The sequence below is a fragment of the Setaria viridis genome, chromosome 3 (assembly GCF_005286985.2).
Source record: "Setaria viridis chromosome 3, Setaria_viridis_v4.0, whole genome shotgun sequence".
In the NCBI taxonomy this organism is placed as follows: domain Eukaryota; kingdom Viridiplantae; phylum Streptophyta; class Magnoliopsida; order Poales; family Poaceae; genus Setaria; species Setaria viridis.
The window spans coordinates 37,747,575-37,755,691 of record NC_048265.2 but is presented as its reverse complement, the minus strand read 5'-3'; the positions used below and the strand labels follow the sequence as shown (position 1 = coordinate 37,755,691).

The 8,117-nt window shown below is 47.9% G+C and overlaps 1 pseudogene; it reads right to left on the bottom strand.

The window, feature by feature from the left end:
* Positions 1-862: 862 nt before the first annotated feature.
* Positions 863-5,300, bottom strand: LOC117847857 (dolabradiene synthase KSL4, chloroplastic-like; annotated as a pseudogene).
* Between the last annotated feature and the right edge of the window lie 2,817 nt (positions 5,301-8,117).

The window sequence follows — 8,117 nt, the reverse complement described above, 5'->3', positions numbered from 1 at the left end:
TGTCAAGATGCATCATGCCATATGAGTTAGTGAACCATCTAACCCTGGGATTGTAGTAGGCCATAGCTGTAAGTACCCTAGGAACCATGCCATACAACTCCTTCCAATCCCCCCAAAGCAGGGCAATGGCGTGTTGCTTCGCCCGCCAGGTCTTTGAATACTTGACACGATATCCACTAATAGCGAAGATGGACACCATGAGGGATGGCACCGGTGTTTCACTATCTTTACGGATAATGCTTAGGATACGCCGCCCAAGGTACTTTGCTATGCACTGGACGTGCACTTGCTTCGGCTGTGAAGAACGACAAGTATGCAGTTGCACAGCATTTGAAATCCTCCATTATCCGGTGCTTGTAATTGGCCGAGACCATACACACCAATGGCATCCTTGCTTGCACATCACATTGTACCTTAAGTTCTTGTCAGTGTGAACTACGCTGAAAGGTCTATCTAACCTCACTACGTAGTTAGCCAAGCAAAACTTGAGCTCCTCAAGACTTTTGAACTTCATTCCCTTCTTAATCACTGGACTCTCACTAAAGGGTATCCTTTCGGAATTCACCATACTAGATTCACATATGACTTTGTGGACCATGCTTATGTCCTCATCATTGGGAACGGATGGCAGTTCGACGTCACGTTCTTTCAACAACCGCAACTCGTTCTGGGTGTAAGAAAAGCATTCGTCCATACGACCAATGGCTTCTACATCATATTGTGACTCCTCGTCCTTATTTTCATGCCCACCACTCTGAGATGGTGACTTCTCCTCTCCCTTGACATCTTCTACCCCATCATCCTGAAAATTCACTATCTTCCGAACCCATAGATATGTCATCAAAATCTATATTTGCTTCATCATTCTCAAAGTATCATGTGGAAAATCATCATTGGCAATGGCCAAGTCAAAAATAGATTTTGTTTCAACTAACACGTGCTGCAAAATTTCTGACTCCTGGGTACCATTACGATTCACTATGCCACTTCGTCCCTCAAGACAACATTTGGGCTAGGCATACGAACAATTTCAACTACAACCTCCAAGCATGCAACATTTGCTTCGTGAACTACATCCTTGTAATGCTTCCAATTTGAATCGGATGCCAAGTTCATGAGAACATAATGAGCTCTAGCTTTCCCACAATCAAAACGGCCTCTCAATGTCATCCCATCCACTCTACTTCCATACTTTCTCATTGCACGGTCAACTGAATCAGTAAAAGTTGGAGGACCATTGAAGAATTCAACTATCTCATTCATATTCTCTAACTCCCCATTTTCTTTCACAATACCACCATCAAAAAAACGAACTAAACGATCCATCTACAAAATACAAACACTTCACCATATCATGTGCACTACACATTGCACATATTGGACATTTCAATTGGACACATTCCACATATTGGACATATCAATTGGATATATTGCAAAAAAAAAACTACCCATGTCATGTACACTACACAATTGGATGAATATCTACCTAAATCGAATCATTCAATAAGTTTTACATGTCAATATCGCGGGCAGAGACTCTATTGCCTATGAACTACGCATCATCTAACACATAACAACATTGCATTTCATCCAAATTTGAAATTATCAACCTAATCCTAGGTCACCTAAACATCCTCCGATCTACCAAATGCAACAGCAAAATAAGAAAAAAAGTTGGAAGATACCATCCACATGACGCGGTGATGAATTCCCACTACTTTCCCTAAGCCAAATCACCGAATTTGGGGGATTTGGAGGTGGGGCGGCAGCGTGTAACAAGGTCGGGCGCGGGTGGTTTCTGGAGAAGGAAGAGAGGAAGGAGGAAGGAGGGAGCCGGTGTGCATCTGTAGGAGAGGAGCTGCCGCACCAGGCGGGCTCGCGCGGCAACCGCCACCCCACGTCAGCGACACGCTGGCCCGCCTCCCGCGCCGTGCCAGCGTGGCGGCCTCCGCCGCACCAGTGCATGTGGCGCGGCAGAGGTTTCCTACCGCGCCAAGCGTGCTGGCATGGGCAAAAGGGTCACCCAGTGCAAATAAACTTCCGGATATGTTATTTTTAAAAATTTATTTAAAAAAAGCTAAAAATAAAAAGAAACACCATCCAGGAGCTCCGGCCCAACAAGGTACATCGACGTGGGGATGATCGGCCCAGCGCGAACGACGGCAGCCCGACGGACATGTACTCCTCCATGGACGGCACGTGCCCGGTCATCCTCCACTCCGCCTCCGCCATCATCGCCCTCACCATCTCTGCCCACTGCATAGCCACATCACATGCATCGATCGATCCGCTCACTGGAGACACAGCACTGGACTGGAGCTGAAATGGTGGTTGGTGGAGGGACTCACGAGCTCGGCGACGTGGCTGATGACGCTGCGGTTCTGCACTGCCGCCACCTTGGCTCCGATCTCGTTGCTCGTGTTGTAGACGGCGCGGAAGAGGATCTCCACGCGCTCGGAGCAGAAGGCGGCTTCTTCGTGCGCGTCCCACCTGCCACAGGAGACATGCACCGGTCAATGGCAAGGTAATTATTAATGGTGGATTAGTTAGATCAACTGACTACTCCCTCTGTCCCAAATTATAAGTCGTTCTATATTTATAGATTTTATCGTGCACCTAGATATATATCAGGTCTAGATGCATAGTAAAGTGTATGAATCTAAGAAACCAAAACGACATGCAATTGAAATGGAGGGAGTACATGTGTTATGCAGGTATGTATGATTCGAGCAAGGTGTGGGTGAGCGCAGCACTGCATGTCGATCAACGTGATGAGGTTCTCCAGCTCCTCCCTGGTCCCCACGACATCGAACAAGTCGTCGACTGCGGTCGTTAGCATGGTGTTCTTGCTCCACGCAATGCGAGCTTCGGATAGCTCAGAGGGGAACATGGTGGTGGAGGTGGACGTGAAGAGGTTGTGCATCGGCAATACTCTCGCGAACTCGAGCTCGTCCAGTCTCATCTCTTTCACCCAGCTATGTATTGAAATAAATGTTAAGAGAGAAATAAAAGAACTGGAGGTTTATTGACAATGATAGGAGCGAGTTTCCTTAATTAATATATAGTACTATTATATTAGTACTGTAATTTAAATGACAGATATGTGATGGACCTCTTGAGGTGCTGAAGCTCTTCTTGGTACACAGCGTAGGAGGAGTGGAAGCCATCGGCAGCCAGCGCTACAATTTCTTCATCTGCGTCACAAGCACTGATCCGATGGATCGACAGGTTAGAGTTTTCTCATAAATATATCAACTGAAGCTGTAAATTATAGATTCTCTAGCTAGCGCCATGAGAGATCTCACCGGTATCCTGATTTCAGCATCCGGAAGCCCCCTGGCTTGAAATGTTCAATGTTCCTCCTGTGCTCCAGCCGGTCTAGAGTGGCGTAGATGGGGAATTTCAGCACATGCTCCACCTGGAAATATACCATATGTATATGTATATGAAATAATGCACCATGGCATCCTGACATGACAGATTAAGTAGCAAGTACCTCAGCAGGGTCTACAGATCTTGATATCTTGTTAGAACACAGTTGTTATTGCTTCAGTAGTTTAGGTGTCCAAGAACCAATGTTTTGCAGCACCAACTCCTCCTCATGGATCTGAACCTCTGAAGCTTTGTACAATTCCAACAATACCTCGGTATCTTTCAGATGCCCTTGGACTGAATCATGGAAACTGGATTCTTCGCTAAATTAGGCCAGCCCATCTGCACAACTGTTCCAGAGGATGGTGATTCCGAATGTGGAGTTTAAGCAAAAACCTAAGCATTGCTTATCAGACGGGATGTCATATCCGTGCAAACGCAGGAGGCGGAAAGCCATTGCACATGTCGCAATGTCCAGCATTATCTCCTCGTCATTGGCCAGCCAGGACCTGCAAATTTGATTGCAGTCAATATATAGCAAATACTTATAGCAAACAAAAGCTCAGAAGGTTTCATCATAACTAATTTGTACCTGTATATCATGTCAAGTATGCTGTTTATTCCACTCGATAAGCTCGGGGAGATCCCCATCTTTTCCAAAGTGTCCACCATGCGAAGCCGGGAGTACACGTTCCGCGGATAAACAGTCGGCACTGCAAATGAGCATTGGCCAATGTTAATTAGAAACCTCTCTTTATCTGATTGTCATTCTTTCATGGGTAGTTTTCCATTGCACCTGAGCCGCCAAACTTGCTGATGAGCGAATCCAAGTAGTCGAGTGCTCTCCCGTTGTGGTTGTGGATGGCAACCGCGGCTGTGGTCGCCGGTGAGTTGAAGAAGGACCCGTTCTTCCTCTGGTACACCATCGCCTGATCCCAGTCTAGCGAGCTCCCCAAACCTTCCGCTACACAGGCCATGAAAGCTTTACTTCCAGAAGCCATGCTGTAGACGTTGAGTTGGCCAACACAAAGTTAATGTAATTAAAGCAGCGGTTCAACGACAGAGATAAATGGGCAATGAGAATTCTGAGTAAACATAGATAAACCTTTTTAGCTCCATGTCACGCAGTCGGAGGATGGCGTCAACGTCAGCTAGGGTCAGAGGTATCTCCAGACCCATACCGAGGCCTCGCGTGAGCATGCCGGGGAAGATGACATTGAACCCTGCCGGCGCGTCGCACCTGTCGTCCGTCACAAAGGACGAGTTGCGCCTTGCGCCCGATGAAACGGAGGCCTGCAATGGCATTTTAGCATGAGGCGCCAAGTACCAGCACGTCACTGACGGCCCTGCTGGAAACGTGTCATTTCCAGGACCGATTACGACGTAGAAACCGGTCTATTGGAGAGCTTCTCTACATAGTGGGCAACAATGGTACGGTCCCATCCATCTATTCAAGGGCCACGAAAAATGTACCTTTTCTGACGAGCTCGTCGCCGACGCCCCACTTCCTGAGCGCGAGGACGCACGCCATCGTCGACGAGAGCGCGTCCTTGGCTACCGACGACTGGTCATCGGAGCCGCCCGGCCCCCACGACCCGTCGGCGCGCTGGTTCTGCAGGATCCAGTCCACGCACCGCGGGAAGCGGGATGCCTGATGGGAGCCCGGCGCCGGTACCATGGCGACCCATGCCCTGTCGGACGACGACGACGACGATCGCTCGGCGTTCAGGAGCTGGTCCCTGACGACCCTGTCCTCCAGCCGCAGCCTCTCCCCTTTTGTTGTGCTGTTGCTGCCGCTGCTACGCGTAGCGAGCAAGGCCCGTCGCGTCCGTAGGGGCAGTAACAGCTGAGGCTTGTGGCCAAGGAGGAGGGGTCGCTGAGGTGAGGCATACCTCAACGACGTCATCGCCACAGCTGTCGGTACAAGTCTAGACGACTAAGGAAAAGAGGTATAGGATGGCCAATAAACGGATCGTAGTAGGTTTTATAGTATAAACCCTAACTAAAAAGAGTAAAAACTGACAACTTGTCACTCCGGCACTACGGGAAACCGCAAATTTGCCGAGTGTTTTTTCTTTGCCGAGTGTTTTTTTCGGACACTCGGCAAACAAGCTATTTGCCGAGTGCCGAGCAAAAAAACACTCGGCAAAGAAAAAATACTCAACAAACAAGGGGCTTTGCCGAGTGTCAAAAAAACACGCGGCAAAGAGGTGGTTTGCCGAGTATTTTTTTACACTTGGCAAATAAATAAGTTTTTTTCTCTTCTCACCTTGAAATTTTTTCTACTCTCCATATACAACATGTGGTACTCCATGTTAAAATTTTGTACATTTTTGGATTTGTTTGCTATATTTAATTAATTAATTGCATTTCAAGGAAATTTTGGTATAAGTCAAATTTGAACTGCAAGTGATTCAAATTATAGAATAAAATGAGTAGAAAAATGATACTCATGTTATTTAGCCCAGTTTGAGGCCTTACCCATGAAATGAAAATAACTTTTGAACATTTTGTTCAGAAAACACAACCACGAACGTGTGGCCGAATGATTTTTAAATTGTAAAAAAGCGAGCAAAGTCTGAAAATCATGAGATTTGTCATGATGGGATGATATCATACATGGAGGTTGTGGTAAAAAATTGAGAAGGTTTTGCACATTTCGTCACGTACGATGTTTACAAACCGAAGCATCTCCGAAGAAGAATAGTAGCATTGAGAAGAATTCGATTAGATTTAGAGTCAAAGTGACGGTCGAGTTTTGATTTAACCACAAAACTTTTTTTATATGCAATAGAGAACATATATTGTTTCATGTGTCATTTTGCTAATTTTTTGAAACTGTTGGATATTTTTAATAATGTATTAAAGGTAATTATAGAATGTTTGCAGAGTGTTTTTCTTTTTTGCACTCGGCATACAAAGAGTTTGCCGAGTGTTTTCTTTTTCACACTCGGCAAAAAAAAATTTCTTTTTCTTTGGGACACTCGGCAAACGTCAAAAATATCTATTTCACCCCGCCCCCGGCCCCAGAACCCCAGCACCCCCTCCTTCCTTCGTGCAACACCACCCACCCGCCTGACGCCCCCCCTCCTCTTCCTCCGCGCAACACCACCCCCCACCTCCCTCTCCCCACCGCCAGCTAGCCGCCGCCGCCGCCCCTTCCCTCCCTCCCTCTCCCTCTCCTGTCGGCGCCCCTCCCCCTCCTCTCCCCTCCTCCCTCCCTGGCGACGGCGCGGCCCGCCCCTCTCGGCCGGATCCGGCTGCGGCGCGGCCCCTCCCGGCCAGATTCGACAGCGGCGCGGCCGCCCCTCCTTCCCCCGGCGAGGCCCCCTTCCCTTCTCTCCGGCGACGCCCCCTCCCCTTCCCCCGGCGAGGCCCCCTCCCCTTCTCTTCGGCAGCGGCGTGGCCGCCCCTCCTTCCCCCGGTGAGGCCCCTTCCCCTTCTCTCTGGCAGCTGCGCGGCCGCCCCTCCTTCCCCCGTCGAGGCCCCCTCCCCTTCTCTCCGGCGGTGGCCCCTCCCCTCCCGTCCGGATGTGGCGGCATGGCGGGTGGCAGCGGGCGAGGCGGCGTGGTGGCCGTGGCCGGCGGCCGATGTTTTTGTTTTTCTTATTTTTTCCAAAAATGTTTGCCGAATGTTTTTTGACACTCGACAAAGCATTTGCCGAGTGCCCGACGTTTGACACTCGGCAAATCCACTGTTTGCCGAGGAAAAGTTCGTTGAGTGTTACACTCGGCAAACTCTTTGTCGAGTATTTTTGGGTCTTCACCGAGTGCCTGGGGCACTCGGCAAACTTCCTGTTTCCAGTAGTGCGGGTGAGTGTCTGTAAATTGCTTGAATAATAGTCCAAGTCGTCTCGGTAGGCATATGGACTACTGGAACTAACCTGGACTGAAAAAGGTCAGACCACGTGTGTTGAAGTCATCGGCAGCGTATGTCCAAGTCCAACCATGTGCGTGGAAAACGTAGCGTGCGTCTTGTAAACCGGGCCTCTCTATAGTTCGAGGGGGAAAAAGTTTGGTGGGGACGGTTCGAATCAGCTGGCAGCGACAGCGAACGAGCGTCGAGCGGGCGCGCCGAGCTCTAAAAAACAAGTCCAATTGATGAAAGATGCATAAAGAGAGGGGATAATTAGGACACATACTCGTTTTGTTACATTATAATTCACTCTTTAGCTTTGTTGTATGTTATAAACTTATTTAGTTTTCATGAAGTTTATATAGAAAAATACGAAAGCATCTAGCTTCCATGTACTAATTAATTTAAACTTGTAGATGTTAGTTAATGTTTACACTAGTAGAGAATTCACCTTCCATGCACCCTATTTTGTCCCGGTTTAAAGTTGGCTCGGGATAAAAGGTTCACCAACCGGGACTAAAGCTCAATCACTGGTGGGGGCTCACCAACCGGGACCTTTTATCCCGGTTGCAAAGGCTAGTGGAAAAAAAAGATCCTGAGAGGCCTTTTATCCCGATTTGAAATACCAACAAGGCCTGTGCTGAAACTAAAATAAACTTTTTTTCCGGGATAAAAGATACCTCATTTTATCCCGGTTGGTAGGGGAGATCCGAGGTCTTATAGGATGGGAGTTACTTTTCTTTAATCAAAGCTTTGATGGTTTTGCCTTTCCAAGAACAAGGCGTATAGAAGGTGGTCAAGCGGATCCCAGATGCAAAGAAAAAGCGATATCAAGAAAAGAATATATAGTAGTATAAAGAAAGATAGTACAGTACTCAAGTAATGAATTC